The 12,765-nt window shown below is 39.1% G+C and overlaps 1 long non-coding RNA gene across 1 annotated transcript; it reads left to right on the forward strand.

Moving 5' to 3' along the window:
* Positions 1-4,553: 4,553 nt before the first annotated feature.
* LOC106147271 lies at positions 4,554-10,966 on the forward strand. Its single transcript, XR_001232084.1, has 4 exons — positions 4,554-5,372; positions 7,706-7,895; positions 9,537-9,631; positions 10,531-10,966. It is a non-coding gene; the product is annotated as an uncharacterized LOC106147271 (long non-coding RNA).
* Positions 10,967-12,765: the final 1,799 nt, after the last annotated feature.

The raw sequence follows: 12,765 nt of genomic DNA on the forward strand, positions 1-12,765 counted from the left end.
TTCTACTTTCTGTCTCTATGATTCTTTTCTTTTTAAGATAGGGTCTCACTATGTAATTCAGGCTGGCATTGGACGCACTGTGTAACCCAGGCTAGCCTTGAACTTGCAGAGATCCTCCTGCCTCAGCCTCCCAAAGGCTGGCATTACAGGCGTGTGCCACCACGCCCAGCCTGTCTCTATGATTTCTGACATTTTGCAGTGCTGGCAATTGAACCTGAGGCCTTCTAGATGCTAGGCAAGCAGTCTGTCAATAAGCTATACCCTGAGCCCTGATTTTGACTTTAGGTGCTTTACAGAAGTGGAGTAAGTGGAATCATACAGCACTGATTTGTTTTTTGTTTTTTGGGTTTTTTTGGTACCAGGAATCAAACTCAGGACCTTGAGCTTGCCAGGCAGGCGCTGTGCCACTGAGCTACATCCCCAGCCCAGTACCTGTGTTTTTGTGCCTGTCTTCACTTGGCAGAATGTCCTCAAGTTTCATATGGTAACGCGTATAAGGAATTTCCTTTTTTGTTTTTGGTTTTTTGTTTCTTAAGATAGAGTCTCACTGTGTTAGTTCAGGCTGGCTTTGAACTCATGGTATAACCCCAAACTCAAGGCCTCCAACTCAAAGTGATCCTCCTGGATCAGCTTCCCAAGTGCTGGGATGTCCAGTGTGCACCATCACATCTAGTTTAGAATTTTCCTTTCTACTGCATTTTATCTATTCATCTGTTAATAGATGCTTGGTGTGCTTCCATATTTTAGCTATTATAAATGATACCCCTTGAAGGGATATAAAAATATCTCTCTTCTCTCAATTCTTTCAGGTATATGCCTAGCAGAGGAATTGCTGGAGCATATGGTAAACCTATTTTTAATATTTTAAGGAATCACTATACTCCTCTACGGAGGCTGTACCTCTTTACATTCCCACCAGTGGGGTACAAGGTTCCAGTTTCTTTCCATCCTTGCCAAAACTTGCTACTTCAGTAGTGTTTTATTCTATATGATAGTAGACATCCTATTGGATGTGAGGTATCTCATTATAGTTTTTGTTTGTACTTCCTAAAGACTAGTAATATTGTCAATCTTTTTATGTGCATAGATTTAATAATCATTGTTAAGCTTCTCTTGTGAAACATCTACTTAAATGTAGATCATGGTATAATACACTCATCCCAAGTAGGCTTTCCCCACATCACTCTACTAAAACTGTTCTTGTCAAGGTCACCAATAAAATTCCACTCCCTGTATCCAAGGATAACTTGTCAGTCTTATTAACAGTTTTGGACACAATGTATCTTTCCTTTCTCTTTGAAAGATTTTTTGTTTTGTCTTGTTTTAGACAAGGTTTTACTAGGTAGCCCAGGCTGGCCTGAAACTCACAGCGATCCTCCTGCCTCTGCCTCCTGAGTGCTGGGATTACAAGCTTCCAGCTAGAAAGACTTTTACAGTATTCCATTTGGCTTACAGGAAACTATATTCTCCTCATTCCCTTCCTACTTGATTTTCCTTCCCACTCTCTTTGCTCATTTTTCTCTTAAACTGTGACTATACCAAGGCCCCAACACTTAAATCTCTTTTTCTACACCCTTGCACTGTAACCTCGTGTCTCATGATTTTTAAATTTTTTTTTCATGATTTAAAATCTACCTGTATAATAGCTCCTAAATTTATTTCTTGTGAACATCTCCCCTGGTCTCAAGCATATCTTCCCAGCTTTACCCCCTGGATGTCACCACAGACATCTCAAACTCAACATACCCAAAACTAAGTTTATGATTTTCTTGTATCTTCCTACATATGCCCCTCCTGGAGTTTTCTTCATCTCAGCTGATGCCACTGTCATTCTTATCACTTGCTCAGATCCAAAACTTGGCAAATATCTTAGTCCTCCTTTTCTCATAGCTTACATATAATTCACAGTAAGTTCAAAGGTATCTTCAAATTAGACTTTGAATTCAATTTTCCCTTACTTCTTTTAGTACTACTGGTCCCAAGTATCATTATCTTACTCCTTGATCACTGTAATAACCCAGCTGTGTGTTTTTGTTTTGGTGGTACTGAGGATTGAACCCAGGGCCTGGGCACTGAGGTAACATCCCCAGCCTTATTTTTTATGTTGAGACAGGGCCCCATTAAATTGCCAAGTCAACTTGGCTTGCCTCCAGTGTATTACTGTATGTGCTGCCAAAGCAAGCACACTTCAGTGTATTATTGATGCAGCAGCCAAAGTGGTCTTATTGGAACTTGAATGACATCACTCCATTCCTCTGCTCACAATTCTGCAATGGCTTTTATTTTTGCTCAAAGTAAAACCAAATTCCTTGCATTTATTACAAAGCCTTCCACGGTCTTGTGCCTCACCCCCCCCTTTTTTTTTTTAGACAGGGTCTCACATGTAATCCACCCTGGCGCAAACTCAACTATGAGCACAGGCTGGCCTTGAGCTTGCAGCAATCCTCCTGCCTCAGCCTCCTGAGTGCTGGAATTACTGGGCCTCACCCTTCCTTACCTCTCTTATTATTCTCATGTCTTAGGTACAGAATCTTCCTTGGTGTTAAACATGCTGGTTCTTTCTACTGTAGGTCTTCTTTGCTCTTGCTATTTCCTTTGGCAACTTCATTTCCTTAAGTCTTTTCTGAGATACCTCCTTCTAAGTGGCATGTCTTCCTTAACTACCTTATAAACTGCAACCCTCTCCTACCTATCGCCTTTCACTGTGCTATTTTTTTTCCCCACAGTACTTATCAGAATCTAATAAAACTATGATGGAACATTAGCTCCCAAAGGGCAGGTATTTTTGTCTATTTTGTACATTACTGCACACCTAATACAACGCGGGCTACATAGCAGGAGCTTAGTCAACACATTTTTGTTGGGTTAGTATGAGATACCTCTGGAATAAGGTTTAAAAGCACACACAAACTAAAGCAGACTGAAGGGGAGGGGAGCTATCTAGGGAGGGGAAAGAAAGGGTCTGAGGAAAACTACAAGAAAAAGCTATCCCAAACCTGGTCTCGGAAAATATTTTTTGTATACCATAAATTCATGACTTTCTTCTGGGGGAAAATTTATTCCTGATAAGCAATTTTACAATTAATTAATGAGATTAAGACTTGTTTTAGAAGCTAATCTGCCATCCATCCGCTAATCTGCTTCTGTAGTCAGCCAACAATGATTACCTAACCCTTCTTTTCCTATGCTGTAAGTTCCTTTTCCAAGGAAAACTTAAAGCTGTCCTCTTGCTGTTCTCTTCCATTAAGACGGTAAACCAAACTGAAACATATCCATACTAGACTGAAATTTTAAAAGGTTTTTAACAGGCTCTAATACATTATACACATCTATATTTTAAAATTATCAATAGTTAAGATACATTTAGGTTATCCTCATGTTACTAAAATATTGAAGAAAGAATTCACAGGATATTTGCCTTTTAATAAATTGTCTATTTGTTGATTAGCTTTTAAAAATCTCATGTCTATACTGTAAGTAAAAATTACATACAATTTTACAGTTTTACGCTACAACCAGAGCTCTTCCTCAAGTGCAAAGGACACCAAACTACAACCTCCGCCGGAAGAAAAACAAATCCCTGCTGTTTTAGGACCCCAGCTTCTTGAGACTCACGGGAAATGTAGTCTTGGTGGTTTTCCCCAGAAGCTCCCGGAGGAGCACTTCTTTCGCACATGCGCAGCCCGAAAGCTGTCAGTTCTCTGTGTGCTTCTGTGCTGCGTAGAGACTCGGAGGGAGGGATTGGGGGGTGGTTTTAAAAGGGCAAGAGCGGTTTCTTGGTTCATAGTAAAAGGGTAAATTTTAAAATTATGTCCGTGTGCAGGGTAATTTGACCCTGAGAAATCCGAGTAAGGACAGAGCAGGCACGCAGTGGAGAATCCAGGCCCATGTTCTAATCTGTTCCTCACCTCATTTCAGGAGTCTTTTGCTTTTTTTTTTTTTCTTTTTTCTTTTTGTCTTTTTGAGACAGGATCTCACTATAGAGTTCAGGCTGGTGTTGAGCTCACTTTGTAGCGCAGGCTGGCTTCGAAATTGCAGCGATCCTCCTGGCTCAGCCCCCTGAGTGCTGGGATTACAGGCGTGCGCCACCATGCCCGGGGACTTTTTGGCTTTTAGGGAGCTGCAAAGCCCTGCAAGGGGAAGAAAACCAATCTTTCCAGCACTAGATTCTGTTAACCACTTTGAAAGAACATGACCTTTCTGTCGGTTACTCTTAAGTATCATGTGTTTGCAGAAAAACGTGCAGTTATCTGCTTCAAATCACATAGCTAGTAAGTGGAAGCGATGGTACTCAAACTTCATTTATTTTCACCCGGAAGTTCATTCTATTGACAGCATAGTACACGTCTCAAATTTTTGTCCTTTGGGAGGAGTGGAAGGCTAAGTGAACTTTAACTGGTTACCGTTTTTTGAGAGAACTCTTGGTTTCACTGCGGGAAGAACCTGAAGCTCCTCTTGCATTTTCCAGCCTGCGTCAGTTTCCAGCAGCCCCGGTTAAAAATCTACAAACGGCCAACCAAGCACCACAGGTGATGATGAGTTCACATTATTGGGTCCCAACCTGAAGTTTCCAGTTGAAGGAGTGTTATTTCTTTGTCCTCGGGGCCATCTTTTCTAGGAAAAAGATTAACCCTATATCGGGGACCTGGCCAAAACCCCCAGCTTCCTGTATGAGCGGTACAGTGAAAGGATGAAATAAGAAACAGTCAAATTTAGTAATGCATGAAGCCGGGCTGAGAGGTCAGTGCCTACGGATGGGCAGCGACAAAGGCGCTCCAAACCAGCCACTCTTTATTGGGTGTATATAACGGTAGGAGGGTTTAGCAGAAGACTGAAGTTTGGGGGAAGACGCAGACATCGATGACTCAGCGGGCAACGGATAACTTGGGGTGACTGAAGAGGGTGGAGGTGACCTTATGCTAAGAAGGATCTTGCTCTGCAGTGTTTTTTAATCTTAGTGGTCTTAGTTTTAGTCGTAGTGGGTGGCAGAGGATGACCCATCCCTAAAGAGGTAATGGGAAATCTCAGAAGGGTGATGCCAGTAATCCCAAGCCTCCATTTATCCCTTAGGGAAGTATGCAGAATTAGCCATTGTGAATTTGTAGTCCTCAACAATCCTAGGAGGAGGTGTTCCTGACCTGGGACTTTTTATCCTTTTTCAGGGCGGGGACAAGAACCAACTCTTGTCTCTCCTGTCTAAAGAGACTAGGATTTGATTCATGACACTACATCCAGAGCCATGAAGGACTCTGTTCATGGAGGTATTGTCTTGAAAGTTTGGAGAGGTGAGAATTCAGAAGACATCAGGAGGATGTGGATCAATATGCTCAGGCCGCACAGGGAATCTACCTAAGTGGAGAATGAGTATGATGGTAAGGAAGAACGAAAGTCTGCTACAGAAGAAATTCAGCTTCCCGAGTCTCTCCCTCCTGGGCTCTCACAAATACTCATTAACATCAGTGCATCCTCTTCCTGTCCCATTGGTTCTTTTGAGATCAGGCTGGCTGCATGTTTCAGCTGTCACACTTGGCTTTTGGGAATATACTGATTCTTGATACCCTCTCTCCCCTTACCTAAATGCGGAAGTCGTTTACAGAAGTGTGACTTGGCAGTGATAGGAATTTTAGAGGTTTTCTGATCCTGCTGCTTTTTTGTGAGGAGGAATGAAACTAGCGCTGAGATAATAACTGAGTACCTAGCGAATCTCACAGCTTGTTAGGGGATAAATGAAGCCTAAATACTCTTCATTTCCCAGACTCTTGTTTTTCCTGTTGTACCATTGAGTTGAGCCAAAGTTGTTTAATAAGTTTTGAAAACATCTAGGAAGGAGTGGACCAAAAATAAAAGCAGCTCGTCCATTATTCCATGCGGTGAGTGTTTAGAGACCGCAGACTGTTGTGGTGCCCGGTTTTCCTCAGTGGGTAAAACATGGTCCTTGCTTTCTCTGGAGATTAAGAACCAGATAAACAAATATAGTCTATTATTTGGTAATAAGTACTCTGGAGAAAAATAAAACCAACCTGAAGGTCTGATGGACTGGGGAGGGCAATTTTATGTGAGGCAATGTAAGCAAAGCTGTAAAGGAATTTAGGTAGTAAGCCACTTAGTGTCTGGCATACCTTGGGGAACAGACATAGTCCGAGTATGGAAAGCTGGTATTTGGAGTAACAGCAAAGAAAATGGATCACTGATCAGAGTGGGCAGTGGAGAATGACTGAAAGACTCAAATGAGGTCATAAATGGGGAATTAAATGGCATCAGGCCTTATAGGACTTTTTTTAAAAAAAAGAGTTTTTTTTTTTTATTTTGTTTTGTTTTTTGCTGGCTGGGTGGGGCTATTGCTATGTAGTTCAGGCTGGGCTTGAACTTACTATGTAGCTCAGGCTGGCCTCAAACTCACTGTGATCCTGCTGTTTTAGCCTGTCTGGGATTACAGGTATGTACCACCATGCCTGGCTGTTCTATTTTAATGTCCTTTTAAAATTGTATGTATGTATGTATGTATGTATATATGTATTTATTTATTGTGTTTTTGAGACAGGGTTTCAGGCTGGCCTTGAACTCACTTTGTAGCCCAGGCTGGCCTCAAACTCACAGCAATCCTCTGGCCTCAGCCTCTCTCCTGAGTGCTGGAATTACAGGCATGTGCCACTACACCTGGCTAATGTCCTTTTTTTAAACCCCCCGAATACAAATGGAACCTCTTTTGATGATATCCTTGCATCCTTGTATGGCATCTTTTTTTTTAAAATATGATGACCACAACTTTTCCAAATTGCTAAATATGACCATTTCAATAAAATCTCAAGGATTTTTTTTTCCCCCAAGCTCTGGGGATTGAACTCAGAACCCAGGGCCTTATGTATGGTAGACAAGTGCTCTATACTGAGCTGCAACCCCAGCCTAAGGGATTATTTTTTTTTAAAGAGATTTAAAATTTATATTCAGATTATAATATGCTAATAATAGGAACTACTGATGTTGTAGGTCTATAGCATCATTTTCAGTGACTACATAGTACTCTACACTTTGACTAAATCATGCTTTTAAATTTTTTTTTTTTAGGGCCAGAGATATAGCTCAGTGGCACAAGCACCTGTCTGGCAAGTGCAAGGTGCTGAGTTCGATTCCTGGTACCAAAGAAAAAAAAATTTAAAAAAATCTTTTTTGTCTTTTTGAGACAGGATCTTGCTATGCAGTTCAGGCTGGCCTTGAGCTCACTTTGTAGCCCAGGCTGGTTTCAAACTCACAGTGATCCTCCTGCCTCAGCCTCCTGAGTGCTGGGATTACAGGTGTGCACCACCATGCCCAGCTTAAAATTTTTTTATGTTTTTAAATTTTTTTATGTTTTTAAAATCAAAATTCTATTAATGGACTTTTTAAAGTTATAAGTTTTCATATTATAAGCAATTATATGAAAATATTACTTATCTCTCTCTTTTTTAAAAATAACAATTTTATTGAATGCTTACCATGGGCCATGTATTGCTTCAAATGCTTTAATACACATGTTAACTATTTAATTCGCAAATCCTATGGTGTGTGTACTATTATTGTCACCATTTTGCAGACAAAACTGAGGTACAGAGTACTCAACTTTCTCAGGATCACACAGTTAGTAAGGGGAATAACAGAACTTGTACTCCCTGCTCTGTAGCCCAGGCTTTTGATCTTTGTACATATTCATCCGTTTTTATTTCTTTAGGATAAATTTCTGGGGGAAAAGAAAACACTAGATCAGAAGCTAACAATAAATTGTAATAGATCAGTGGGGTAGAAATGTACACATCTACCGAAGAGAGAACATCCTGTACAAGTTTCTTATGATTGTATCGGAATCAAAAATGAACAAATTGGTGTTTTCAGAACATGGATTTCCCTGATTTGCTTCAAAGGTCAGTATTCCTCCAAAAGCCTTTTTGATAACTAGCAGATGGGTACATACTTATAGGTTCAAAAGGCAGGGAACTCACTCCACTCTTATTTTCATAATGTGTCCTTTTGCATAAATAGCAGAAAATGACCAATTTCCAGGCAAGATGTTCATCCATCCATTTGTTCATTGAAATTTCAGTTTGTTTACCAGTGAATTTTCAGTGCCTCTTAAGAATCCATATAATAAAATAAAAAAGTATTAATAAGAATAAAAACAGGAAATATAACTTGATATTTTAACTGTATAGATTTTTTTTTTCAGCCCAGGAGTGCTTTACCAGTAGTCTTTTTATGCTTCTTGTGAAGTTGCCCAAACTGGCCTCCAACTTTTGATACTCCTGCCTCAGCCTCCTGAGTAGCTGGGATTAGAAAGATCTGCCACACCTTGCTAGAAAATTGATATGGAGGCCATAGGGTGTGTACACAGCTTGTAATACTAAAATGCAAATTTGCATTTTATCTTGCCTGTTTTAGAAAAAGAGTGCCTGATCAGTGAAGTTATTGGTCTTATTTGAGAGAGTAAGTACAATAATTCCATAGGTAAAGATTTTTCTGGCACTAGATATGAAGACATTTTTTATGAATGTTTACACAGAAAATTTATTGTAAATATAGTAGCAGTTATCTATAAAACACATGAAACCGAAGCATTGTTCATTAAACTTAGTATTTCCTTTCTCTTCCTCCCCACTTCCTTCTCACACTCTTGTTCATTCCTTCCCTTTTCTTCTCTGTGAGAGAGAAAGAGAGAGAGGGAGAGAGAAATAGATGCACACATATATATACTGGGAAGTTTAAAATGATTTTGTTTTTTCATAGATTTTGATTCTGAATCAAATACACAGTAATTATTAGCTATGTAACTTACTGCAAACTCTGCCCAATGAACATAATTAAAGGACTTGTTCTGAATCCCCTTCATTTCTCCCAGTGGTGCTCACCACAAGTTGAATATCAGTATGCTGTTACAGCAATCAGTGACATTACAGGCTGTGGCTGTGGACCTCACTTCAGAGGAGTGGCATCCACTTGATTATGATCGGAAAATACTACACTGGGATGTGATGCTTGAAAATTTGAGGAACCTGCTGGGCGTGATGGTGCACACCTGTAATCTCAGCACTTGGGAGGCTGAGGCAGGAGGAGCATTGCGAGTTCGAGACCAACCCGGGCTACAAAGTGAGCTCAAAGCCAGCCTGAACTGCACAATGAGACCCTGTCTCAAAAAAAAAGACAAAAAAAAAAATTAAAAAAAAACGAAAATTTGAGGAACCTAATTTCAGTGGGTAAGAACACCTTGCCTGTGTAACTTGGAATGTATCAATATAGCACCTTTCCTTTAAGACTTGCAAAAGCTGTGAACATTCTGAAACATTAAGTTGGACTTAAAATTTTAGTGGTCAGAGGTTCCTAATATGTACCTTGTAGAGATAAAGTAGTCTTTTTATGCTTCTGCCTCCCAAATGGAGAAAGGTCTGTTCTGTTCTAAAGCTTATTTGTGATTCTTTAAAGGCCCTGAGTCTCAAGAAGGCAGACCTGAGTTGTAACATATTTGTTTGCCTCACACTTTGTCCCCACATGTGTTGATTTTCCATCAGCAGAGCATCCATTTACCAAAACAAATGTGATCTGCAAAGTAGAGTAAGGATGAGAGCTATGGAAGGTGCAAAAAAGATTCTACGTGGGAGCTATGCAGGTGAGTAAGAGAATCAGATGAAAGTCTTTGGAGCCAGGAAATCTGAAGTGTGAGGTCTTCAGTTTTGTTCTTTAGATTATTTTGGGTCTTTGGTGTCCTTTGTGGTTCCATATGCATTTCAAGATTGCTTTTTCTATTTCTGCAAAAATGCTGTTGAAATTTTGATAGGGATTGGATTGACTCTGTAGATCACCTTGGGTAGTACTGACACTGAAACAACATTAAGTTTTAATCCACATGCATGGGCTTGTCTTCCCATTTTTTTGTGTGTCACCTTTAATTTCCTTCAGCAAAGTTTTTGTTGTAGAAACCTTTCAACTCCTTGGTGAATTCTATTTTTTTTAATGCGATTTTAAATGAGATTGTCTCCTTAATTTTCTATTTGGATTTTGTTTTCATTGCATGGACACACTATTTTATATGTTGTTTTTATTATCCTGCAACCTTGCTGAATTTGTTTATATTTCTAGTAGGTTTTTAAACACAACTTTAGGGTGTTCTACATATAAGATCATGTCTTCTATGAAAAAAGATAATTTTACTTTTTCCTTCCCAAGTTAGATCCTTCTTTTTGTTGCCTAACTACTGCAGCTAGATCTTTTAGTACTATGTTGAATAGAAATAGCAAGAGTAGATATCTTTGCCTGAAACCTGAGACGTCCTAAAATTTCTTTTTTTTTTTTTTTAGGGGGCATGGGGGATGGTGTCTCACTGTGTAGCCCAGGCTGGCCTTGAACTCACTATGTAGCTCAGGCTGGTCTTGAACTCATGGTGATCCTCTTGCCTCAGCCTCCCGAGTACTGGGATTACAGGTGTACACTACCACACCTAACTTGAAATTTCTTTCTATAACATTTAAAAAAGAATAACTGGGACTGTTTCATTTTATTCCTTTGTAGAAGTTGTCTGCCTACTTGAGCTAGAGAGAAAGAAAAGAAGCAAAGAGAATTTTCTGAACCAAGATACATTTACCATCCTGAAAACACTAAGGAGGAAGTCCAAAATTGTAACTGGAGCATGAGTAATATTTCTTCAAGACAAACAACATAAAGACGAATCAAATGGAAAGAGTTTTCAGTCTAATTTATGCTATCAATTATAGTAAGATGTATTCTGGAGAAAATGGTTATGAGCACAAAGAATGTAGAAATGTCTTCCAAAACATGTTTCATCTCATTAGACCTGAAAAAAAAAAAAGCACAACATAATAAAGATTTGAATGTAGTCAATGCAGGAAAGCCTTAAAAAAGGAGTCTCAGCCGAGTGTTGTGGCACACCCCTGTAATCCCAGCACTCAGGAGGCTGAGGCAGGAGGATCGCTGTGAGTTCGAGGCCAGCCTGGGCTACAAAGTGAGTTTAAGACCAGCCTGAACTGCATAGCAAGACCCTGTCTCAGAAAGACAAAAAAAAAAAAAAAAAAAAAAAAAAAAAGGAGTCTTGTCTCATTAGACATGAAAAAAGGAATACAGGAGAAAACAGGCTTTTGAATGTAATGACTATGGGAAAATGTTTAAGAAGAGGGGACACCTTGTAGCTCATCAAAAAGTTCACAGTAGAAAGAGATGCTTTGAGTGAAGAGATTGCAAGAAAACCTTTAAGTGTAAAGCAGGGTTTATGGTCCACCAGAAACTTCACACTGGAGAGAAACCTTATGGGTGCGGTCAGTGTGGGAAAATACTCACTTTATCGACATGTAAAGTCTCATGAGCACAAGAACTCACTCAAATATAAGGAATGTGGGAGAGTCTTCGAGTATAATTCAGCCTTTTGTGAACATATTAAAGACTGCTGTGGAGAATGTGGCAGTGTTTGCTGACTCATCAATGCTGACTATTCATGAAGAACTTCATAGAGGTGAGAAACCCTATAAGTGCACTGAATAAAGAAGTCATATTTCCTTAAACATTACTTCACTCACACAGTAAAGCAAGTAAAATAATTGTGATGTGTGGGACATTCTATAAATAGAAGACCTATCTCATTTTCCATCTAAGGAGACAAAAGAATGGACTATGAGAAAAATTAAAATTAGCTTTGCAGCAACTAGCTCACTGAGAGAAAAACTCCTACCAATTGAATAAATGTGAAAAAGCATGTTCTGAAAATTATAGTCCAAGTGACATTACTGATTTATTGAAAAGATAATAGACAATTTTGAGCTATAAATAATTTTACTGTAGAATTAAAGCTTAGGAAATGGTAAAAAATTGCATACTCTGTCTTCAGATGTCTATAATTCATTTATACACTGTTCTTGATTTGTGATGTTTATATAAATTATTGAAATGCCTGTATTGCTTAAAAATGTGTAACTATAGGTGTGAAATATATTCTATGCATATTATATAAAAATTATATCTAGAGCTGGGAATGTAGCTCAATAGTAGAGTACTGCCTAGCAGATATGAGGCCTTAGGCCCCCCACACATGAAAATACATATAGTGATTTAAGTGAAAATTTTCGATTTCGATTGCTTAATGTTAGAAAATTCTTCAAGCTTTTTCTTCAGTGGTTGTGGAGCTTGGGAGCACTAACTTCAACTTAAATTTACAAAATCAAGTTTTCTTTTTTGGTGGGGAGGTATTTATTTATTTAGATATTTTGTTTTTTTTGAGATAGGGTCTCACCATGTAGCCCAGACTGGCCTGGAACTCACAGCGATCCTCCTGCCTCAGCCTCCCAAGTGCTATAATTACAGGCGTGCACCACCACGTCTGGCATAAAATCAACTTTTCCAAGCATAGATTTTGTATTAAATGGATAAAAGTACAAGTTGCAGTTGTTTTTCACTTAGCAATTTTCAGAGGGTGATGATGAGTAGAGACTGAACAGAACAGATTTTCTGAAAATCAAAAAGTTAAGCTTTGTCTTGCTTCTTTAGTCCTAAGACAGTATGTTGCTTAAATGTAGCCATACCACATCACTCTGGCATCCACAAATGAGTATATATAGGAAATTATAAACACAGGGAATTTTGATATTATGAAATTATTTCATAAACTAATACCATCTCATCTTCCCTAGAAGGAAAGTGATTAAATCTAGACATCAGTTTTTCTTCACACTGACTTCTCTGTTTAGCACATGACAGCTCAAAACAAAGCAGCTGCCTTCTCCTATAGTAAGAGGGAGG

Source organism: Chinchilla lanigera, unplaced genomic scaffold, assembly GCF_000276665.1.
Source record: "Chinchilla lanigera isolate Chin_1 unplaced genomic scaffold, ChiLan1.0 scaffold00136, whole genome shotgun sequence".
Lineage (NCBI taxonomy): Eukaryota > Metazoa > Chordata > Mammalia > Rodentia > Chinchillidae > Chinchilla > Chinchilla lanigera.